This window comes from Temnothorax americanus, unplaced genomic scaffold (assembly GCF_048541705.1).
Source record: "Temnothorax americanus isolate GAGA-0224 unplaced genomic scaffold, ASM4854170v1 Scaffold43, whole genome shotgun sequence".
NCBI classification, from domain to species: domain Eukaryota; kingdom Metazoa; phylum Arthropoda; class Insecta; order Hymenoptera; family Formicidae; genus Temnothorax; species Temnothorax americanus.
The window spans coordinates 583,291-608,500 of record NW_027509581.1 but is presented as its reverse complement, the minus strand read 5'-3'; the positions used below and the strand labels follow the sequence as shown (position 1 = coordinate 608,500).

The following is a 25,210-nucleotide window of genomic DNA, read 5'->3' as shown; positions in this document are numbered from 1 at the left end:
GTATAAATAACTATACAATGTAAATTGTTTGAAAAACTGATTCAAAAAATGATCCTAAATAGTTCGAAATGTTTAATAATCTTAAATATTGATGCAAATATTCACAAACCATCAATAAAGCCATTTGCGGTCTGGCTATATGGGCTTTTTCTACTAACAAAATTTTGTATCAAAAAACCTTCTATAAAAAAAACATAATTCTCTATTTAGTTTATTCTATTTCAACAATATACAATTCTACACGCAACTATAAATATTTTTTTTTCTAAAAAAAAGTAATTAATTTAGACTCTTATTTAACTTATTCATATACGCAGATTTAATCGCGCTCTCCTTGATTACCAAATGTGCGTATGCCTGCCATTATTATTACGAAGCGGAAATGAGTGATTCATCAGGACCGATAATACGACCGCCAGGTTCTCGTGTGAAAGCTACCTAACAAGTACGACGGTATCTCCAGGACAAAAGAAGGGGGCCACGAAAAGAAGCGGCTCGATTTTATGGGGCCTCATTATCAGCTTTACTTGCTCCTCTTCTTTGATTTTGTCTTATTATTGCACGCGCAAAACGGACCATGCTCTCTCTCACCGACACTTTTTCCACGAAATACGTCAGTTCTGCGAAAGATTATTCATCAAATAGAAAGATTAATTAACTTCATGCATTTTTCATTTACTGACGAAAATTTGTTTCATAGTTCAACGCTATCACATAAAAATTGGCGTTTATATAGACATAGTATATAGAATAAAATTTATCGTGAAAATTTACACAAAATTATCGCTAATTAATTCTAAATTGATTAAATTAATTTTACATAACATTGTCCAGTTGTTCTTTTTCTTACAACACTTTGAACGCAAAGAGTTAGATCGTTAATCAAAAAGCTTTGTGTAATAATTGAATTCCTATATATATTATATAAATATCAGCTATATTAGAGTATATTATATAAGACAGTAATTAAAAACTTATATACTTTAAGACGTGTTTCAGAAAAGTACCGAAGTGAATATGCTATATGTAACATAAAAACGTCTTGGATTTTCTTATCAACTCAATTATTCCTTATGTCTATTTTCTTAGCCTTAAAAACCGAGTTCTGAAATAAACAGAAATTAGGTCGTACCACTGTTGTAATAACGCCGTTTCCAAATATTCGCCAGATATGTTTTTATCCCCACTGTTAGCGCAGTAGTAAAAGTATCGGCTTGGCTCTCTGACGTTTCTCGGGCGGAATCGGAGCGCGATAGATAACCTTCGTGTTAAGGTTAAACCGGTCTTTAACAACGGCAAAGAGAAAATACATAAATAATACCTCGTACGAAAATGCATTCGATAATTTAGTAATGAGATGACGAGCGATCTCGAAATTCGAGTTACTCAAAGGTTACTCCACCCAGACGTGAATGATTTTAAACGCGGACAATCTCCAATATCGAGGTAACTAATTTAATAAAAGTATTCATAAAATTACAGTGTTAATAAAAGCGAAAGTGTATAGTCACGCTTTTTTTTCGCACCTCCATCGAAATAATGAATCAGTCAAAACGACAACGAATTTCCACGGTAAAAGAAGCACATCATTGATTAGACAAAATAAAACTGCATGTAAATCATATGCAATTCAGATAATAATAAACTCTTAATTAATAATTTTTTATATCTATTAATCAACCAATTGACACGACAAAAATTAGAGGCGTATAAAATAAAGAAAAATTGTAATTATTAAAAATGTGTGAAATAATATATTCAATGACATAAAATTATCGTGAGGTAACAGCGATACTTTTTTGTAATTTTTAACTATTTATTGAATATTAGAATCAACTAGTTGAATATATACAAGTTTCAGAGCTATATTTTATCCGTGAAATGTTGGTACGTGTAATTAACAACGCGTTTTCGCGGGCGTATTGATCCGCTAGCTCATAATGCAGTTAATATATGTTCGTTTCTACAACTAATATTTACTCAGCTAACGCCTGGGCTCTAACGCGCTGCTCAAGCATGGTATTACAAGTATAAAGATAAGCCTAGGAGCACGTACGTAAAGCACGGCGTTTTGCAGGCCGCACGGGCACGGGTACGATAAAAATGCTGAGGGAGGCCAAGGTTAACACTCGAACGATATTCTAGAACACAATAGGGGCACACACCAATGTGTCTTCAAAGACGTCATATTACACGTAACGAACAAAATTCGCGAAGTCGAAATAAATTCCTGGAGCGTAAAATAAAATTAATAATCAAAATCTACATCCTAAACGCGTTTTATCAAAAAAGTATTTGCACACCCAGTTTTCTTACAATAACTTTATTCAAAGGAATAATACATAATTACGAATTGTGTCCATAAGTAATTTATTATATTACAGTACATTGGACACAATTCATAATTATACGCGCGCACGCGTATGTAATGCATGTATAAATGTATATATGTAAAAAGTATTTCAAAACTAAAATAATTAAAAACGTAATTTTTTATTTGGACGAGCACAGCGCGTGTTCATTTTACAGCAAACAAATAACGTAAACGTTTAAAAACAATTTTTATTTACCGAGTACAAAGTGAAGCAAGCATATAATATAAACCTATTCTCAAAAAATAGAGTTATTTAGACATTAATTGCTAATGGCTACGAGCAAGAGTTAAAGAAGAAAATCGAGAGATTTAAATAATAAGCTTTAATAATTTTTATTAGGATCGATATTATTATTTCTAATAACAAGTAGATATATTTTATCGTATTCGAAATATGGCAACGGGATTAACAATTCCGATGTTATAATCGTATTGTGATATTTTCAAATTTCCTCGAAACTTTTGTAGGATTTTTAAACTCTAATTTGCACTTAATTTTACGACATTATTTTATTTCCGATTTTTTGTGTATTTTATATTAATATTGAATTTTGTTTATTTTTATCCATTTCTCTTCTTTATAGACTATATCGAATCATAAATGTAAATATGCATTTCCCCAATTTATCAAGCTCTTCTCCTTCCCCCGAGTTAATCGTAAATATGTAAAATATTATAGAAAACTTATGATAATCTTTTAGATCCTATGTACCAATCCACAGTTTTATTTATAAAACCTATTTATAACTTGCCCGCTACACCGAAATGAATATTCATTGAGCTATTTCGGTTTTGTATTTACACGAGAAAACTACGATCGCCTAACGGTACCTATATAACTCTCGTATTAAACGTCGATTTACCGAAAATAATTATAACACTCTGAACATATTGGCATCAAAAACTCAAAAACCAATCTCTTCGTTGGTTTCTTCTACCTCTATTTCATATATAAATCACTTAAATTTGGTTGATTAGACCCAACTTTATACGCAATCAAAGGTTCATATACGAAATTCACGAAAACAAAGCTTCCTCTATGAGGAAGCAATATTAAGTAGATTCCATCAATATATCACATTATATCACAAAGATTTAGTAAATTAATATCGACGGCTGTCAATACGAATTAATATCGTTACATTTATTACATCGAGTACCTATCCGCGTTCCAAGCAAGCATTCAAGTAAACATATTTTCAATAATACAGTTTTTATCAAGTAGTAAATGCTTCACAATAAGATAAAAACATTTATATATAGTATTACAAAAAAATTATTTAAAAAATGTCGTAGACAGGAGTAAAATCTTACGTCATATTCAAGCCTTCATTTCAGTCTTTTATTCCGATCATAAATTCGTCATAGCGACCTCCCTCACCGTGATCTCCGCAAACAGTAAGATATCTCGCATAAAAGAGAGAGGAGGGGCTTTCTCCTCACTTCTCGTATTTGTCCAATCGATCAGGCGAGGTACACGGACACACATAACTCTATTCGCTAATCGGCGCTCGTCAGTGCGGCAGCTCACGTTCCTGAGGATTTTCGAAGGAACCCTCCCGAGCAATCGCACCGCGTCGCATCGCGTCGCGTCACGCAGTCTCGAATTTTATCCCTTCGCATATAATTTATCCCGGGTGGCAGACGTGATCGGCAAGCGACGTCCGGTCCATACGCCGTTCGCTGTGCAAAAGGAAAAAAAAACACGAAATTCTATACGGGCTGTGTTCGACGAGTCGGCGGGATGAAATCGGCTGCGAAACGCCGCACCTCGTCAAACGGTGCAATAGGAATGCGTGATAACGTGCGAATGTACTATCTCTCCTCGCTTATCGATAAAGATATCTCCGCTTTATATGATATCAAAAATTATGAAGCATTCCTTATCAGTCGCGATAAGCCTAATTAGTTGACAAACTGAACGACTTAAATATTCATACCCATATTTCGAGATATTTATCATAAACTTTTTGCAATTAACTTTTATGTAATTTTATACTCATTGATTTATATGTGTATCGTCTCGTAACTATTAATTTACTTTCGTAATTTATTTGAGTACTTCATGGTATTTTAATTCGATTTCTTGGAGGTGTGTTCTTAACCGGCAATTTTCTCAAAGTATTTTAAGAATTAAAGTGCACCGATTCGCACACGCGTTTTGCGTCGAATTATTCACACTGTGTGACGTTGACCTACTGAGGTTATTGTCGGAGGTGGCCAAAATTAGTGAAAATGTCGCGTTTCAATGCGCCATTGTGAGAGAATGACACGGCCGTAAACATAGACGTCGATGAGAAACGCTTTCAGCTGCTTCTGCTTTTGGAACGTCAACATCGCGAAATTTTTTATCGCCTAATTGTTACACACAAATATAATTCCTAATATAAATGCGCTCCTCGCTACAAGTAATATTTACTGTTAAATATTAAAGGATGATATTTAAACCAATACCATGAGTTAAATAACATTTTGTTATTTTTAACTATCATGTGTGTTGAAATTTATTACTTTAACTCCATTGGTTTAGTTAAATTAACATTGTTCTAGTTGAATTAACGATCTATTGAGTAGTAATAGTGGCAACCTATAAGAATGGTTAAAAATGACTCAAATTGAGTAAGTGTTTAACGCACGAGGTAGAGCATGGTGGAAAACACAACACCGCAAAATACCAATGACGCAGTACGCGAGACACGTGTAAAAATAATCTCGATACACTTGTAGGCGAACTCCGACCGAACGTGTTATAGCATCGGAGCGACCGACGCAGCATCGGAGATGTTCCTTCAAAACAGTGATACTGCAAAATTATTTTTAATCAAAACTATTAGCGCGTTCGAATTGAAATTTCGCGTAGATCGGACTATGTCGCGTTCTTTTCACCCTATACTGCGGCTTGAACATGAAGAGTTATATACAAACAGTACCTATCCCGGACGTAAGTCAAGCGTACAATGCGTCTAATTTCTCACGGTCAAGTCTGCGCCCCTCGGAAGGCGCATCCCCCGAACACGCTGCAACCCCTGTACTCGAATCACACGAGCCATTGCACTCACGGTCAGTACTCAACCGGGGTCGGGAGGAAACAAGAAAGAAAAAAGGAAAGAATTGCAGCTCCTACCTGTCACACGTCGTGGCGCTTTTGGTCGGTGCTATGTGTCATCGGAGCAAAATCGGCCGCCGGTTCGCGAAGGGGGAATCGACCGGACAGAAAGAAAAGCAGGACGGGAGGAAGAGGCCCGAGAGAACGCGCAGCCTCGGCCAGCCAGCCACCAGTGCGGCGAGATATTTGGCGGGCTCCAAAATAGCAATAGCTCCGCGTCCTCCGTCGCGTCGGTCGGCGTGTTGCTGCTGCTGCTACTGCTGCTGCTTCCTCGGCGCACGGGCGACGACACGCATACACGACACACGCTACGTCTACGTCCTGCTCCGTTTCCTCCTCGTCGTCGTCGTCTATCCACCTCGCTTTTATACTCTCGAATACAGTATAGACTGTATAGAGAAGCCAGCCTCTCTCTTTCTCTCTCTCTCTCTCTCTATCGTTCTCTATTGTCCTTTCCGTTCTTTTCTCACTCGGTCACCACCGCCGTACGTATCTTCGGACACGCCGCTCCGCGCTCGACAAGATTACGTTTTCGTCGCCGTCGTCGTTAATATCGCCGACAATTCGCCACGATATATTTTTCCCCCCCGAGAGATAACGTCGAAAAGTACGCATTTGTCCCTATTCCGCCTCTCCGGTCCGATTCCCGTTGACCTTTCCTCCGCCTCCACCGTCGCCCGCGACCCGATCTGCGGTATCTGGGTATCCGTGTCGTCGTGCACGCCGATTGCACTTTGCACGCATTACAGATCCATCGATCCTCCGTCTCCCCCGCACCGCCGTCCGCCCGTCACCTCCCGCCGCCCCCGTCACCACGGCTGCCGTCGCCGCCGTCGTCGTCGTCGTCGCCGCCGCCGCCGCCACGCCGATGCCAGCCTCTCCGTTTCGCACAGATCGTCTTATCTCGGAGTGCACGGCACTTGGTGCATCATGGTGGGATTATCGGGGCTCCTCGGCTCTCCGGAATCGCTTTTTCCAGTCGGGAGATCGATGCTGGTGTCTGGCGGAGCTGGATCGAGCGATTTTCGCAGCGTTATCAAGACGCTCGACAAGTATCGAGGGACCAATTGAACTGACGATCGCGAAGCTGGTGATTGAAATGAGCATCGGTGTTATCAAAAGTTAACGACAACGCCGAATGTTTTCGAAAAGTTTTCTCTTATCAAGCCTATGTAACACTAACAAACAAGTTTTGCAAACGATGAGCCTGAATAGGTGTTGAGATGTTGATCCACGAAGTAAGTGCCACTGGCTACGTACTTGGCAGCTACTCGACCGATCGCGCTGATCTCTGATACCGGCGTGAAAGTTATGATTTCTAGAGAACCTCACGCGTTATCTCCCACACGCCGAAAAGGAAAGGCGACAGCTCATCACTTTTCCTGAAGCCGATCGATAAAGGCCACCCAAAGTTCCGTGTCGTTTTTGCTCCGAATCATACCGCGTCTATGGTACATTCTACCCCCGCTCTGGGTCTTAAAGCGAACAATTCTCCCGAGCAATCCCCCGATAAAATAATCACCCTCCTGCGCGCCACTTCTCTTGCGTCGGTCAATAGGTTTCAAATTGAGCTGAAACTTTACCCGCACGTCAATTCGTCGATTCTCCGCGAAGACTTCGCGGTAGGAACCAGCTGAACAGCAGGGACTAACTTTTGGAGCACAAGAGCTATTTTCCCAGATTTCAAGAACAACCGCTGTTTTCACCGTCTCTTCTCGATTCTTGTTCAAACGGGATGACGAAGGATCTCGCGGATTCCACTTCTTGCTCTATTTTGCGCGATTCGCAAACCCGAACCGAGTCCTCGAAGGTTCCACCTTCTTGGAGCGACTGAATTTTCTTGCCGCACCGGTTCACCCTCACTTTTCCTTTCTTCTACCTTGTATATTGCGCGCCAGTTTAGACCAGGCATGCGATTTGCAAATTGCGCGGAGCAAACCCGAAGAAACGCCGGAGTCCCCCTTGGCGGAGCAAGAGAGACAGGGAGATGTTCGCGGCTCCGCGGTTTGCGCGCGACTGATCGAGGGCGAGAGTCGTTATTGGGAGCAGAGCGCCTCAAGTCTATCCTCCTCTTTCTCTCTTTATTACGCCTCTCTCGCTCTCCCCGTCTGGCTCTATCCCCCTCCCGCTTACACTATCACGTTCTCCCGGTCGACCTCCCTCTCTCCCTCATGCGAATCGTTTCCTCTCTCTCTCTCTCTCTCTCTCTCTCTCTCTCTCTCTCTCTCTCTCTCTCTCTCCTTCTACCCCGTTTCGCTTTGCTCTTATGAGAAAATTTGTCTCTCTCTGTCGTTCCCGCCGCTGACGCACTCGCGGTTGAGTCGTGCCGTCGATCTCCGTCGTTCCCACTCCGATTCAGTCTCTCCTCGTCTGCCTCGTCGCTGAACAGGTTCACTCTCGGCTCCCGTTCGCGCGGAGCAGGCGCGAAACGAACGAAACCGAAACTCAAACTCGCGGCGACCGCCTCCACCGACTCTTCTTCTTCGTCTTCTTCTTGTACCTTTTCTTCTTGGTGATTTTAGTCTTCCTCAGTACGGTGGTTATTCTCCTTCCTTTCTAGCGATGTCATGGTGGTTCCTTTGGTATCTCCTCCATTCCCATCCCTATCTTGGTCACGATGAGTTTCCTACCTCGATCAGTTGCATTTCTTTCTTAAATCGATTTCTACTTCATCCTACATCTACATCTTCACCTTGTACAGTCTATGACAGAAAGGCAGAAGAAACGACATGATTTCAATTGCGTTTACTTTCAATTAAACATTATTTTATTTAACATTTCTTTTCATCCGCCTTTGCTGTTATTCGTTAACTTTTTCAGCTACTTTTTTTTCCTAAATATGTCCATTTACAAGATTTCCTCTTTAGATGTATCCTTCTTCATCATTTTCCCTTCATGTTCATTTCTTCTATCTATACTGACGTTTCTTCAACGTTGTCTTCAGTTCTTCTGTTTGCATCTTTCTTTGTTCTTTTGATTGTCTTCTTCAACATACTTCAACGTTTTCTTTCCATTCCGTAGCTCGCACATATTGCTTTGAAATATTTCTTCTGCATTCTTCGCTTGCGTTCACTTACCTTCTTTTTACCTTCAGACATTTCGCTATCTTGGTCCATCCTTCGCTTCCCACTTGGTCTCGCTTTCTCCCTCTCCTCTTCATAGATAATCACACTTCCTTCACTGCTCTTTTCACTCTCCGTCCTTCCACTCGGACACCTTTCCTCTTTCAGTCCTCTTCCTCAATCGCAACCGTTCTCTCCGGCTCTCGCTTTCTCCGTCACGTGGACGGCATACTTCCTTCACGATTCTGCCAAGACACTCCGTCCTTCTCTTTATAGCCACGAGCGAAGACACTGTCCAAAACTGGTTGGAGAGATGCTCCGGCACTCGTTTCGGCACCATAATCGACTGGCCAGACTGCCGTGCCACACAACCGCCAGTCCCACCCTCTTTTCCTCGTCTCTTTGATCGTCGTTCTCATTCCCCCCTGGACACCCTTGTCCTCCCTTCGACTTTGCGAAAATGGAATTTCGTAAGAAAAGACCTCAACGGACAAAAATAGACTGCAATCGAATCGTCAAGATGTTATCCTTAAAATACAATCTGATTTAGAGCTTAAATCGATTGTCAGCTGAAAGATTTCGCCATCTTGGCGAAAATATCGATAATACTCTCACATTGGCAATTCTAACAAAAGTATTATTTCTACGATTACTCGCTACGTTTTTTATGAATTTTGAGTTGCAAATTTTAATTTTGTTCTTTCCCCAAACTCATTCACTTTTATTTCTACTATAATATCGCGCCAGATTTTGAACATATAAGTTTAGAAGTTCTAAGCACTGTGCAGCTAAAGATCGAGTCGTCGAACGAAAATAGAATGAGTATCATGGGACGCCAAAATTGCCAGCTCCGATTTGGCGATTGGGGACGAGTCTCTAACGAGGCTCAATCCTTCGTATCCTGTTTGGACTTTGGTGCGTGGCTCGCCATACGGTTGTCGGTTGACAAAGATTTGCGTGTGGCGAAGAAATTAGCAAGTCGTTCTTTTGTTAGGTGTACACCAGCTGCTCAGATTAAAAGGGTTTTATGCAGAAGGCAAAAGACCTTATTATGTAAAATAAATAATTGTATAGTTATATAATCTTCTTATATCTTATCTATACCAAAAAATGCAAAAAAATCCAATTTTTAAATACTTATTTATCAATAGTTAAAGTAATCTTTAAGATATATTTAAATAGTTGTAAGTACAATTCATTAAACATTCGTGATTGTTACATTTTATTTTTAAAATTATTAATTTTGACTGCGTAATAGTCCTTTCATAAGTCTAAAGATGTAAAAAACTAAAAACGGCAAGCAAGATAAATGAAAGTAATAACTCGACGAGCCTTAATTCTTAGAAAGTATAAGGAAGCGAAATGACTTCCTACAAATGATCGAATTGCTTCCGATAACGCAACGTAGAATTCAATTTTGTTTTCGTTCTTAATTCATCGGCCGAGTAGAGTAATGACTGATATTGTCCTTGTGGTTTATTTCTCGGCTGGCCGCTAAAGGCAGTCACCACTAGCTATTTGAGGGAGGACTCTCAACAAAAAGATTTTCCATTTACAGTTGAGAAATTTAATTAAAGATTCTATTGCAATGCTGAATAAATGTATCCTCTAAATATTCAAGTGCCAAATAATAAATATTTTCTATAAATATGAAGCAATATACAGGGTGGACCAAAAGGCTGGGTACAGTCGAATATCTCGTAAACAATACATTTTAGAAAAAAATGTTTCAAACAAAAATTGTAAGGTTTAAAAAGATCTATTTACTGATCTTATCAGTTTAATCTTAGGTGGCATTTTTAAGGTCAAGTTAGGGTCACTTTGAATTTTTTAATATGGACCCTCTATTTTTAATTGCATATTCTTTTATCTTTTTCCCCCTTTTTTATCTTTTATATAATATATTTATATTATAGCTTTTATTTTTTTTTTTGAGACATTTTCAAAACACTGTAATTAAGCTCACGTTAAGAATTTCCTGAAATATTTTAAATTTTGTCATAATATTTTTAATATAAATATGAAATATCTCGTAAAGTATTCATTTTTCGATGACTTTATCTTGAGACTTTTATACGTAGAATGATGAAAGGAAAGTAGTAATATTAATGTTTACATTTGCAATGTCGCAAAATTTAATACTTATGTCTACAAAACGCAATAGAACTTTTTAAAATCTCTTTTTTGTTTTTTTTTACTACAATCGATTTCTTTCATTATTCTACGTATAAAAGTATCAAGGTAAAAGTCGTCAAAAAGTGAATAATTTACTAGATATTTCATATTTTATATTAAAAATATCATGACAAAATTTAAAATATCTCAAGAAATTCTTTACAAAAGTGAGCTTTATTATAGTGTTTTGAAAATGTCTCAACTATAAAAAAAAAGCTATAAAAATATGCAATTAAAAATAAGGGGTCCAATTTAAAAAATTCAAAGTGACCCTAACTTGACCTTAAAGACGCCACCTAAGAGATCAAACTGATAAGGTTTAGTAAATAGATCTTTTTAAATCCTATAACTTTTGTCTAAAACATTTTTTTCTAAAATGCATCGTTTACGAGATATTCGACTGTATCCAGATTTTTTGCCCTTCTTTAATATATATATTAACGTTTTGCTAATGGAGGTTAATACTTTAGTCTGCAGCGAGTAAATCCGCACCTATGGATAAAAGAAGCTTTTAAAAGTCAACTATATATAATTTTATATTTTAAAATGTGTATTCGTAAATTTTTAAAAATTTACCATAAAGAGAGGTTTTACATGTTAACAAATACGAGTAATAATTAATCTACGTTATGCTTACATAAAATCTAGTTTTACGCGTTCAATCTCGGCGAAATTCATTCTAATACCCAAAGCGTATATTAAATTGAATATTAAATTCAAATGTATTTTATTACTCATTGCGAATTACGTACTCTTTGATAACACATTTCGAATGTCAGATGGTTCTACCTCTGGTCAGCCCTTTATCTCCGGCGATCCCTAAAAAACTAGATATTTAAAAAAAAATTGTCGATGATTTTAAGTGGGGTGGAAGTCAGGCCTAAACTTCGCAAGAACTTCGCTATGAGAATGGATACGCCCAATTCAAGGATACACCGAATTATAAAGGCTCAGGCACATATCAACAAAATCATGCTATATATATACAGGGTGTTTCCTAAATAAATACAAAGAATTGAGGGGAATATTCCGTGTGGCTTATTTTAAAAAGAGAAGGTCCTATAAACATATGCCCTAAACTGCTTCGTTTTCAAAATACACGGTGTTAAAGACGCAGTGCGTCTAAAAATGTTGCATTGGTACTGGAAAATGGTTCTTTACCACGTTAGGTCATACAAAATTTGAATAAAATAAAACAAAGCAGTTTAGGGCATATGTTTATAGAACCTTTTTAAAATAACCCACAGAATATTCCCTTCAGTTTTTTGTACTTACTTAGGAAACACTGTATATTCAAATTCTGCTGCAAAAAGTTGTCTCATTTTCCATTATTTAAATTATCTATTCAAAGATTACACTTAAATTTTAGTATTGATAATATGTATAAACAAAGACATATAGATAATTTTTAGTACAAAAGAATATTTTTTAGTGTAAAAAGAACATATTTTGAAATACAAGAAGAAAGTAAGCACTTATTACATTTTTTTTCCCAAAATATATTTGCTTCCTCATAGAGGAAGCTTTGTTTTCGTGAATTTCGTATATGAACCTTTGATTGCGTATAAAGTTGGGTCTAATCAACCAAATTTAAATGATTTATATATGAAATAGGGGTAGAAGAAACCAACGAAGAGATTGGTTTTTGAGTTTTTTCTGCCAATATGTTCAGATCATTGTAAAACGTTGAAATATCGCCTAAAAAAAAAGTATGTGTGTGTGTATGTCAGATTTAATGTCCGTGGTTGCTCTAACTTCCGCAAATATTGAGATATCGGGCTGTTTTTTTTTTTTAATCGATAGAGTATCATTCAAGGAAGGTTGGTATTAAATTTGGCCATGATCGGTAAAAGGGCTCTTTTTAAAAAAAATTTTTAATTTTTTTAGAAATGTCAGTGGTTGCTCTAACTTCCGCAAATATTGAGATATCGGGCTGTTTTTTTTTTTTTTTAATCGATGGAGTATCATTCAAGGGAGGTTGGTATTAAATTTGGCGATGATCGATAAAAAGGTTCTTTTTTAAAAAAAAATTGAATTTTTTTAGAAATGTGTGGTTGCTCTAACTTCCGCAAATATTGAGATATAGATCAATTTCTCATTTTATTATATTTTTCAGTCTTTTCTACCCCTATATTTCATATATAATTTTTTAAGATTTGGTTGATTAGATTCAGCTTTATACGCGATTAAAGGTCCATAATTTTGCTCGCATATAAAGCTAGAACATATAAAGCTCGCATATAAAACTAATCAACCGTTGTTTTTTGAGTTTTCGATGCCAATGTGTATTAGACATCACTTCCTCTATGAGGAAGCCAAGTGCAAATTTCTAACTTGCACAATTTTTTTGCTTGTTTTTTAATTCAATTATCATATTTTTTTTATATTATTCATCGTAACACACAGAATTTTAATTTTTAATTTTTTTTCTCGCCAAATCCATGAAGACAGGCAAGAGAAACTTTTGCGAGGAGCAAGCTCTCGTAAATTCCTCAGCCATTGTCGGGAAACCAACACGGCCATCCGGGCATCCGCCTTCGATCGATGCCCAACGTCGTAGGAAGAAATTCGTGTAGGAACATAATCCGTGCGTATCGAGCCGTTTCGCTCGGCGATTGGCATTCAGTGCGCGTCGAGATACGTACATACAGGAAACACACGACGCATGTAACGCCGGCTACATCAATACGCCAACGTAACGCACGTTGTCACGTACGGCCGTCGATTGAATACGCAGGTACCGGGCGCGAGTTATATGTATGAGTACGGGCGTCGCGACGCGTTTGCGACGCGCGAGGAGTCGCGTCGCCGCGTCGCGCGCGTAGCGGCCGCTGAATACCGTTATACGAACATCGTCGACAGGATCTTCTATTGACCGAACAACGGCACACGATGGATCTAAATTGTCATGCCAAATTCGACGTTGCTGTTGAACGCGAGTCGCTATGAATTTTAATGTATAATGGAAAGAAATAGTTGCCATCTTTTAACTAGTGATTAGGGCGAATGGTATGCCGACACACATTGCAGTGCGAGGAAGTTTATTACGTTTATATTAATTCTAATTCGAAGTTGCAAGAAGGAAGGAAAGAATGAGATGGGGTGTCTGTGATGAAATATGCTTTCGGGAAATCATGAATTATCATACTTAAATATGTGACATGTTTATAATAGAATAAAAAATTTATACAAAACATTTTAATTTATAAGAAGCTAAAAATAAAAATCCATCAATATCACATATCTCACTTATTTCATTGATTAGAAGATCGATTATCATCCTCTTTGAGAAAAAGTACAATTAATTTGTCCCTCCGAGAAAAACATCGATGCGCGACTTTATCTCTTCAGCTCCAGCATCGGCATAATTTAACGCCGCGCATCATCGCAAATCACGCGTGCACGTGACATAACTAAAATTACACGCGGCAAACGCAGTACCGTCACGCAGTCCACGAACGTCCGTTTATTCGCGGTCAGCAACCACGCGGCTTGCCGTTATCATGAATGCGAGCTAGCGAGATTAACATAAATGAAAGGATCTCATTAGATTCCCCCGGCCGGTGAATGCATACAGATTGACCTTCATTGAGACATCGCCGACCTTGGAATCTCGCGTAGGAATCAATACGCGAGATAGTGGTAAGAGCGACCGCGTTCTCTTGCAAGTGAAAGGATAACGAAGTTCGACGGTGCGATCTTTGCGGCGCCGCGGCGGTGCAGTGTCTCGGTAGCGGAGATCGATCGTAGCCGTAGCCAGTATGTCGCGATCTGCCAGTAGAAATATTCACAAAGTACCGATACACGACTGATCGATGCTACTTCGCTAATCGAGATTGAGCATATCGAGGAATCCTTGGCACCGAAGGATACTAATTTCATCGTGTCAATGAAACTCGCTTTCTCTTAGCGAGATAATCAACGGTACATCGAGATAATGATTTGACACTAATGACATAGGTATTTTATTAGGAGTCTTATAATTCATGTAATTTTTGTAATTAAAATAATTAATTAAATCTCGATAATTTCTAACATTTAGCTTTAGAGGAAAAAAAGCATGGAGAAATTTTATCTTCTTGATAATGTTGTCGTTGACATTTCTTATCGTTTTTGCAATTTGTACTTCACCTTTAACAATCGAAATAATTTTGTACGTATATCTAAATACACACTTGCCAGATTTAATTTGTTGCTGCTGACAGGACATTTTCCCCATCAATTATCCATATTTATAATATTTATAACGTGCTGCTTTATTTTTTATTCCTTGCATACGTGCCATGCAAAAACTATTGGAGTTATTAAGTCGTATTACCTCAAACTTCCATTAAAAATCTTTTTTTTTTATTTATAATCATCCCCTCTCTCTCTCTCTCTCTTTCTCTCTCACACATATTTGCATAAAATAATATAATTTATTAAGCCAACACATATCTGCACACACCATACAAATTTAAAAAATAAAGACTAAAAGATTTCAAAATAAAATTAATTATTCCTCCACCCTTCCCCAAAGTGTCCTCAATCAGATTATAATTTTCGTATTTCAATATCTTAATTTGTTATACTGTTTCGTGAAGTTGAAACAAGCTTTCTGCTCCGTTTCAATAAGATGAGTGGCTTCAATTATGAATTAAACGCGACGCGAAAGCTTCCAAGGGGTGTTCTCAAACGAAAATACATATCCATCAATAAGTAAGTGTGCGCGGAGTCTACGCTAAAGATAGTACGATAACAACGTCGGAATTAGCGGCGGCTCTTCTCTATCAATTAGACGCGGTATAATATACCAGGAAATGCCAAACAATTATTGTTGTCTGGCCCACATACTGCACCGGGCTGGCTGCAGCATCATTTTCCTCATCCCAACGTCCATTTGCCTTCATTGCATTCGCCGACGGGACGCTTTTTTTTCCTCCGCCTCTCTGTCTGTCGCGTATCGTTCCACAAACGGAACGCACGCTACAATCGCGCGGCAAAAAGTTTCATGAAATTTATGCGATCGGAAAATGCAAATTGCGCGCACAAAAGGTCGATCGATCGAGCAAAGAGGCATTCGATCAAAAAAATGTGGCCGTACCGATTGATTTGTCAACAACATCAATGCTGCAAAAACGATTACTATTTCCTTATGCACATGTATATGGACCAATCAATTTTCTTATGCTTATATGCTTTATGCGTTACACGTTATGCAAAAGTCTGTACTCCCCGCTTAACTTTTCCTGCTTTCGAGATACAGATTATTATGCACGGAAAGAATCAACTTTATTAACTGTCTGCAGAAACATAAGATATTTCAAAAATTGTCGGAACGATATTTTAAAAGTGGTTTTGTTAATAAGTCTCAAATTAATTGATATTCTACAAAACTTTTTTAACGGTACACGTACTATCGATACGTTAATAATGTACCATGGCGATATGCTAATAAGTGTCTGGTATGCACGCGGTCTAAACTGGTTAAAAATGTGGCATTACAAGTAATTAATTTGTTTATCGCTAGAACGACATCGTAGATCTAGTCAAATAGCGTCGTACATTGGCGTGTTGGTCGGCAGCGTTGGTCGATCGAGCGAATGCGCGACAACAGTGTTGCATTGTTGCAGATGCTAACGTAATAATTTAAAGTAGCTTGGGCAACGACTCTGTCCACAGGCATATATTACTGGCTTTTACGATCGCAAAGTATCAAATGCAACATGCGGGTTGAGCAATGTCGTATCAACTATCCCCGAAGAAAATGTTTTACGATATCAGGAATCATGTCATTTCCAAAAAATATTAACTCCAAAGCTGCTTATGCGTATCAACGATATTATGTCAGTTAGTCTCTTTCTCAATTACATCCTGTCAAAGTGTTTCCGTTCACAAACGTGACATTATAAAATATCTCGAGAATGTATAGACTCGCGAGAATGTTCGCCGTGAAATGGCAAATTTAGGTAGCCGGGACAAACAAGGCCTCCGACTTCGCGCAGCGATTGTTATTGTTCGTCGTGCTGCAACACTAAATGAATGGCCAGCCGCGATAATATGGCTCAGATTCTTATCTACGACAGCCACAGCAGCAGAACGCAATGCGCAATTCGGCGTGCTTACGTCACCGAATGGAGAGGAATTCAAACGAATTCAGACATTTACCATTCTCGGCGCGCAATTCCCCCCCCCCTTTCCTTTCCCCCTCCCTCTCTCACTGTAAATATGATTTGCACAACACTCAAATAGAATTGCAAAAAAATATATGTTTCGGGCATAATCTCAAATCACGCATATACGGATCTTCGAAACTTCGGATTGTTGCAATTATGATAATTCACGTCATTACGCAATTTCATTTGCATAATTTCATCGGACACATTGCTGAGCGATATGTAAAGATCAAATTTTGTAAAGCAAATAAAGTATTACAATAAACACATTTAAGTTAATTAAATTTCTGAACAATTTCTAAACCATATCAAGTAATCGAGGCTAATCGTGTCTACAGCTCGCGTTTACAGATACCGCGCGATAAACATTATTATTCTTGATACACGCGAAGAGAAAGATTTGTCACAATCTAACGTTCATATCTCCACATATTTTTTCATATTTTTATTTATTATTTCACACGTTCTTCATATTTTTTTAAAAGGCCATCATATCGTTTGATAATATCTTAAGATTAATGATTGCAGGATACCGAAAAATCGCGCGATGCCGCGGCAAGATGCGCAATTCTAATCGGTCGCGACAATTCTGCTTCCCAATCGTAACGTGCTTATTCGAGCCCCAAATACATTTGATCGACTAGGAGATATTTTTTCATTACCAAAGATATCGTAAAGTCCGAGTCCGCGTGCGCAAACGAAGCGCCGCGCCGCTATCGTTTGCGTTATTTGCGCGACCGAGTATCGGAGTGCAAGTGCGTTGAACCAAACAGTCTGTGACGATGAATCGTCATTAGGCGAATCGGCCGGACCCAACAACTTCATTGGGAAACGAGACACTGTGGCCCAGATATCGATGCAAATGCGTTTCACGCCTCTGCCGGAACGTCGAACCGCCGCCGCCGCCGCCGCCGCCACCGCCGTCATTCCAATGCCAATTCGACCACATCGCGTTCGCACTGACAAGATCGAGCTTTTGGAGTCGCACAGTAACGAAGACAATCGTATAATATTAAAAAAAAAAATGACATGCGTGATGTATACGATAAAAATAGATTTTTTATTCTATCTAAGTGTCTCACATCCAATAAACGTAAAAAGACCGTGAAAAAAAACAAATATAAATTAAACATATATATAATGTATATAAAATAGTCCAGGAAATATAAATACAAATCTCAAACCAATGATCAAAATTCTTAGCTTATATTAATATGTGGCTATTTTATACATTTTTAAATTATTTGAAAAATTAAATGAGGCAAACCCACGCCCGGTAAGATAAAGAATTTCGTGAATAGATCGAGAGAGCTGTATATACGTGTCGGCAGTTCGCGAGTAAGCGTGTGTCAGCCTCTATAGGAAAATTAGATCCAATCTAACGCGAAGCGGCAGTCTCACGCTCGCGCGCGGCTAGACAAAAATTACAAAACCGCGACGACGACCGCGGATAATCTCGTAATGTTATACAATAGCGCGAACGCGTGAGCGCGCACGCACATATTCCACGCGCGGCCAACGAGGAAGAGCATTGACCACCGTACACACACGGAAGTGATTAAGCCCTTCTTTAACAGAGCACGTATGGATTAACCCGATTAACTTATTCATCAGGGAGCAACGAAGCTGATCGTCGCCGACGAACGTCGCCAACCGATTTGTTCGTGAAGAATCACGCTAGTGTGAATCGTCAATGATCTCATTTTTTTCACATTAATTTGTCATCTCCATTGTATATCGTAGTAGAAGTAGAGTCGTATATAGAATCAAAATAGCGCTAACCTAACCTAACGTGGACATGAATATCTATTACCAAGATTAGTTTCCTAATTTGAAAAATTAAGCTTAAATTGCACATATAATAAATTATAAAATTAAGAGAAACAAGACCGTCGTGATATATAAATTAGTTTAGAAGAATCGCCATTTTAAGCGTTGATACCACTAGAATCGAAATATGTGTACTAAAAATACACATAAATATATATTAATATGTACCAAGATCCAGCTTGGACCGTAATGACGTTTCTTCTAAATTAATAAACTATAATTATAACCATTATAACCCAATTTAATTACGCGCCCAATTTAATTTTATTTTGCATGTTTTACATAATACGTCTGCATGCTGATGCACGTTATTGCGCGTATCGCCACCGCGAAAAAATCCCGCGAGAAAATTTAACGGTGCACTTCTTCCAAATTGTCCTTAATTATTGCGACCTTTACATCTCTCTAATGCAGTACCATTGACCCCAGCTCAATATATATTTCGTCTGCCCCTTCCGAGAAGGCAATTATGCTTGAATTAGTAAATTAGCGCTGGCCTGCACTCCGCATTGTCAAAACTCGAATTGGAATCTGTACCTTCCACTCGTCTCGTTCTGAAGCTACGATGTCAGCTGTCTGCTCGCTCACACGTAACCCATATAATTGCATACAGGAGCAACACGTGCCATTTTTATCCTCACACACGTACACGCACACGTATAAGTCTTATTATTTTTATGTAACGGTTTATTTCTTATTCAACGTCTGGTGCACTCGTCGCGACTGCTTTAAATTTGCGTTTCTAGATTTATCGATATCAATAGGAGTTTTTAAAAGTGGAAATTATGTTATGAAAAGTTAAACCTATAATAAATTCATATGCAAGAAATTAAGAAAAATATTCAAAAGAAGGAAAGAGCTCGAAATAGTTAAAGAGATAAACTCTTCGTTGTTGTATAAGAAAAATCATCGCGTGAGAAGCAGATTTGCACAAATTATTTTTCACAATAATTTTTTTACTGCACTGTTTAACAACCGCTACACCATACAAATCTCTGGCTTTTGAATTTTTTTAATATTATTTTTACGCTTAACGTTTTAACTCTCCTCATATTCATTATCATCTCACGCCTGTTTCCATTCATTCGCATATTTATGAAGATGTGTGCGTTATCGCGGTCTCGAAAAATCGAAATTCAATCTTATGCCAATGAGCGTCTTTTAGCTGACGCGTTTGTGACCATTTGTAAAGGCATGACGACTGTCTCCGTCATCGAGTATACATAAGAGCGTCGGCTCTCTTTTCGCCTTGTTTTCGAGTTTCTCGCTCGTGGAACCGCTGAATTATTGATGAGCCGGCGATCGGCTACGCCGGGACGACACGAATTCAGATATTATTCGTCTCGCGGACGGTCAAAAGCATCGCGATGGCGATCTCAACGTGATCGATGACTGGTTGTCTTGACCGGCGATGTCCATCGAGGTCACCGATCTGTTTGCAAGTTAAAAAAAAATGCGATGCTCTAAAAACTAAAATTGTATGAAAACAAATGATTATATATCGTGATATTTAATGTTTATTAGTACGCAATATATATTTTCCAGAAAACAAAAAACATAAAGAGAAGAAGAGAAAAAGAAAAAGAGTTAAAATGTTAAAATCGCGCCAAGCAAATAATAAATTAATAAAGCAAGTTATCATCTTTGTTAGAATATCTTGATATATAATATCGACTAGCTTTAATTTTATATTGTATATCAATGTATTTAAAAATTCTTTCCTATTTTAATAATGATACTATTTGCAATTGTCTCACACACATACGATATTTATTTATATTTTATTTTAAACGCGTAAATGTAAAAAGTGCCATCAATAGTACAACTAATATTGGCAAAATTAAGAGATTATTGGCATAAAACTTGTGCATTGCGGCCGTAAATTCCGCGAGAAAGCGCATCCAAGAGAAGGGATGCGATTTTATTACTTGCTGTGCGATCCTATGTACTCTCCTTTCCTTAGAGTTCCTCGTATTCGCAGCATCCGCCACAGGTCCATTATAGTTCACGGCTGCTCCCTAGTCCTGTTTTAACGGGGGTGGTGGGACGCGTTCGGGTAGAGAAGGGAGGACGAAGCACCGACTTACCGGGGGCGGTTTGGCGGTTCCCATCCCTACTGAAGGATGCAGGATCCTCGAGGGACGACCTGCAAGCCAAGAAGAGACTAACGGAAGACGAGTGGATGAAAGAGACCCCAAAACAGAGGGAGATGAAGAGAGAGAAACAGAAGGAGAAAGAGGGAAGGGGAAAGAGAAAGAGAGAAAGAGAGGGGGGCAGAAAGGAGAAGCCGCAACGAGGGCGCATGTGTGTGCCACCACGAGCCAAGCAGACACAGACGACGGCCGACCTTGTCTCGTGACGTCACCCGGCCCGTCTAGACGGAATCCACCTCTTTGTACGTCCCCTTCCTGCCCCATTCGTGGATTAAATTTGAGAACGAAAAAAAGGGGAAAAAAAAGAAAAAGCAGCTCGGTGAACGAGCCACGAACAACTCGATCCGTCCCGTTCGCTGGACATTAATTTCGGTTATCCAGTTAGCTTGCCGCGAGAATATCCACGCGGAAACACCCTCTCCAACGTCGCGCGGTGATTCGGCCTGACGCTGAGTGAAGGCTGTTGTCGTGTCCTCTGCGAAGACACTACGCACGAACGGCTTATTGAGGGGAGCAGGTGCTCGGTCCGGCCTTAGAGAGAGAAAGTGGTTTTCTAGACGGCTTATTTTCAAGCTAATGGGGTAGCTTCTTCGCGGCGCATCTTCATTGCAGAGGTTGATTTGACAAACTTAAAGCTATTAGTTCCAAAATTTCGCAAAGCTCTATAGAATCGTTCATTATACTTATTTATTATTGTTATTTTGTTTATTATTTCTCATTTTTTATCTCGTATTTATTTCTTAAAATCATTATTGAGATAATTTTTTAATTTTTGTTATGAGAAAGATAAACATAAATATATTTCCGATCGTGATATTTTGTCATTAATTAACTTTATCTAAAAAATCCTCATTGAAGTAATCTGTAGTAATTAAAACTCTAAAGTTGATAATTCTTTAAATCTTTCGAATAACGTTAAAATTGCAGGAAGAGAAATATATTGTCGGTCGTACGACAGGACGAGCCGTTCTCTTTTCTACTGCATGGGGAGGGTGTGCTTTCGTCGAGGCTAAAGTGCCGATCGATGTACGCACTCCTCGACCACACCCGTCGATTCCCTCTTTTGGGTGCTGTGCCGAACTTCCAGGAATCGATACTCGTACTCATGTACTCATGTACTGAAATTCTAAGCTCTCCGGACAAAACACTCTTCTCATGATAACATAATATAATACATACTTTTAAATTGATTTAAAATAAATAATAAATATTAGCATCTTAATATAAAAAGTATTTAAATCAAGGGATAATTAAATTTTGCTTTTGCTTTCAAATCTATATATATGTTTCTTTGCACATTATCTACGGTTAGTTCTTTCCCAAATATTATTAATGTCACTTTCTTCCACTATTACCATTATTGTTATTTTTATTTGCTAGCACCTCTGTTACTATAGCACTCCAACTTTACACGGACGCGACGCTTCGATCGCTCGCAAACCCTGGCAATGGCTCGCTCGTTGAAAGCGTTCCTGCTCCAGCAGCGCCGGGGGTCGCGGTTAAGGTCTTGCCTGCAATGTCAGATTATTTCGGACAGGCATGTAGGTCATTGGAGAGATGCTCTCCGCTTCGCTCTTTCTCTCTCGCTCCCTCTGCCTCTCTCCTGTTCTCTCTCTTTCTCTCCGTTACAGGAGTGCGTCTGGTCCGGGCCTGCGGTGCATCAAGCGCGGCAGATTGAAGCTGGGCGCAATCGATTCAACGAAGCGGAATCACGAGGCTCGGCCCCAGGGCCAAGGGCGAATCTCTTAAAAGACTGATTCACCTGCTTCGCCCAGGCCATGGGCCGAGAGCATCGACGACGTTGTTGTTGTAGGTCAAAGCCGGGGACACATCGAGCACAATGGGAAAGGAGCTAAGAGTCGAAAGTCAATTATGTCGGTCGATTGATATAAACGGTTTAACGATTTGGCCTCGACAAAGCCGCCACCCGACGAGAGAACAATCGATCGAGAGAGGTGTCGACGGTCGGATTTGCGATTTACTTCAGCGAGAAATGTGTGTCGCATCATTATTTTTCAAATTTCGGTAAGTAAATCTTTCAGATCACTGATAAAAATTATGTTGATTCTTGATTATTTATTCACCGAAATTGTATTTTTATACTAAATGTTTTTTTTAATATTAAACATGCACTTTTTGCACGTAAATGCAATCGCAGCGCAATGTATAAAATATATAAATAAAGAACGTTAAAGGTCGAGTTAAAAAGACCGCAGTGACCTAAGCCTGATGTGGCGGATGCATCGGCCATCAAAATGTCAATCGACGTGAACACGGCGCTATTACAATTTTTTTTTCGCGCTTAGTTATGGCTGATGCATTTTGTCAGAATTCCAATTTTTTTTCCTTCCTTTCCTTTGTGCCGCACAATGCGTCGGGACGGGAAAAAGAAGGGGGCGAGGCAAGTGCGCGATAAAAAGATATTCGTCGCGGTGTATTCGGCGGTTGACATTTATCTTACCCAACGAGGTCGTTCCTTGTCAATGCGAAGAATTTTTAGCGCCTCGACATAAACAACGCCTACGTAAGAAGCCCGAGTTTTTCTCGCACGTTTTCCTCCTTCGCATCAATTATATGCGGCACAGAAATGTCATTTTCGTTACACGTGCATATTCATTACGGCGCTAACGAGCCATTCTTTATCAAGTAATAATTTATCTTACAAAGTAAAATAAATTACTGTCAATTTTCCTCACGCTGTCGTTATTATTTGTAAATTACAATAATAAATTAAGCGTTTTGGGCGAAGTAAATTCATAATTTCACTTAATTAACGCGATAACATGCATATGCAATGTTGTAACTTATCAAATTAGAGCTACATTAAATATGTATTTATTCCCGACGTATGCAATTTACTTTTTTCCCTTTCGCCTTGCATAAATGTCGATGAGAACATCTGAATGTACGCGCGAAATTCAAGAATCGACATGTTTTAATGAAACGTAGGAAAGGTTGCAAACCGGTTACCAATGAGTGACGCGATAAAGTCGTCAATATATACTGCACGATCTGTCACGAATAGACTGATTACTCTATTACGAAAATGTATAAATAAATTATTACTTTAATTTCTTCTTTTTTTAATTAATTGTCAAGCGAACAAACGTGCTCGAAGTAATCGAATACAAACACATATTATACGTAAATATTAAAAAAAAAATAAAAAGATACAGTAACGTAATATCTTTATAATTTTTTGTTATTTTTAGGTAATTATATTATTATTTATTACGACAGTAGATGTCTAGTAAATTTGCGTAAATATATAACGATGTAAAGTCTTGTCAACACAATAGGTACACTACAAATAGGTATACCACAAAAAATTTTCTACGGACTTGCATCATTATATGAAATTGTATATAAATTGTATATTTTTTACACTTGCAATGAAAACGAATGGCACGATCCAATTAATCCTAAAAATAATGTCTAGTTATTTTAAATGCGGGAATTTAATTTTTATCATTCATTTTCTTTATACAGTCTTTAGTAAAATAAAATTTGTATTAAAAAATAATTATAAATATAACTATACATGATTATTATTATATACATAATTAAGTAAAATAAAATTTTTAAATAAAGATAAAATTATTGTAAATAGAGATACAATTATAGAAATTGCATCTTGTTGTAAAATGCATCGAATGAATGAACTATAGTATATAGTAACCCAGACATTATTATTTATGACGCGCGGTGGCTTCCTCATTCTAGAATTCAAAACTATTATAACACACTCATCGTCGCTATTCTTAATTGTCACCATAAAATTCGAAAGACATCAGATATCTCACGTTTTTATAAATATATCGACGCGTTAAGTTCGACAACCTCGTAAAATAGGATTAAGCACAGGCATTGTCTCATAGAAATGTTAAACCCTCTTGCATTCTTATAAAAAAATTTTTATATATCGTCGATACCTGATGACTAATGGTCAAACCTTACTGCACTGCAGAAATAACAACAAACATTGTAGGAATGTGTATTTATTAATTTAAAATGTGTGACAATAAATGGGAACCACACATAGAACACCTCCTATATAGTATACAATAAAGATTAGTCCATATCTCAACAGATATTTGATTTAAGACTCATGTTTATTGGACATTTTCTTCTTAATTTGATGAGTACTACCTGCTCTCAAAATATGGAACATTTTTTTTAAACACTCTGTATAAATTATTGTTTAAAATATTATATCCCTTTGATAAATATATATTACGTAAAAGTTTCTTTAAAAAAATTTCTAACTTTTGAAGAAATATGTTCTTTCAAGTGAAACAGAATCAATATTACATTGGTTGATAATGATTATTTAATAAATCTATCGAATTAATTCT

The 25,210-nt window shown here is 38.1% G+C and overlaps 1 protein-coding gene across 3 annotated transcripts in view; it reads right to left on the bottom strand.

Annotated features, from left to right (window-relative positions):
• The window catches only part of Oatp74d (Organic anion transporting polypeptide 74D), a 144,573-nt gene that overhangs the window by 85,078 nt on the left and 34,285 nt on the right, over positions 1-25,210 (bottom strand). The window contains exon 1 of one of the 3 annotated variants that reach the window (XM_077416537.1): positions 5,499-7,514. The exons of the other annotated variants lie outside the window; for them this stretch is intronic. The gene's annotated coding sequence lies outside the window, so the exon portion shown is untranslated. Of the gene's footprint in view, positions 1-5,498; positions 7,515-25,210 lie in introns of those variants that run through there. 3 annotated transcript variants of the gene reach the window in all.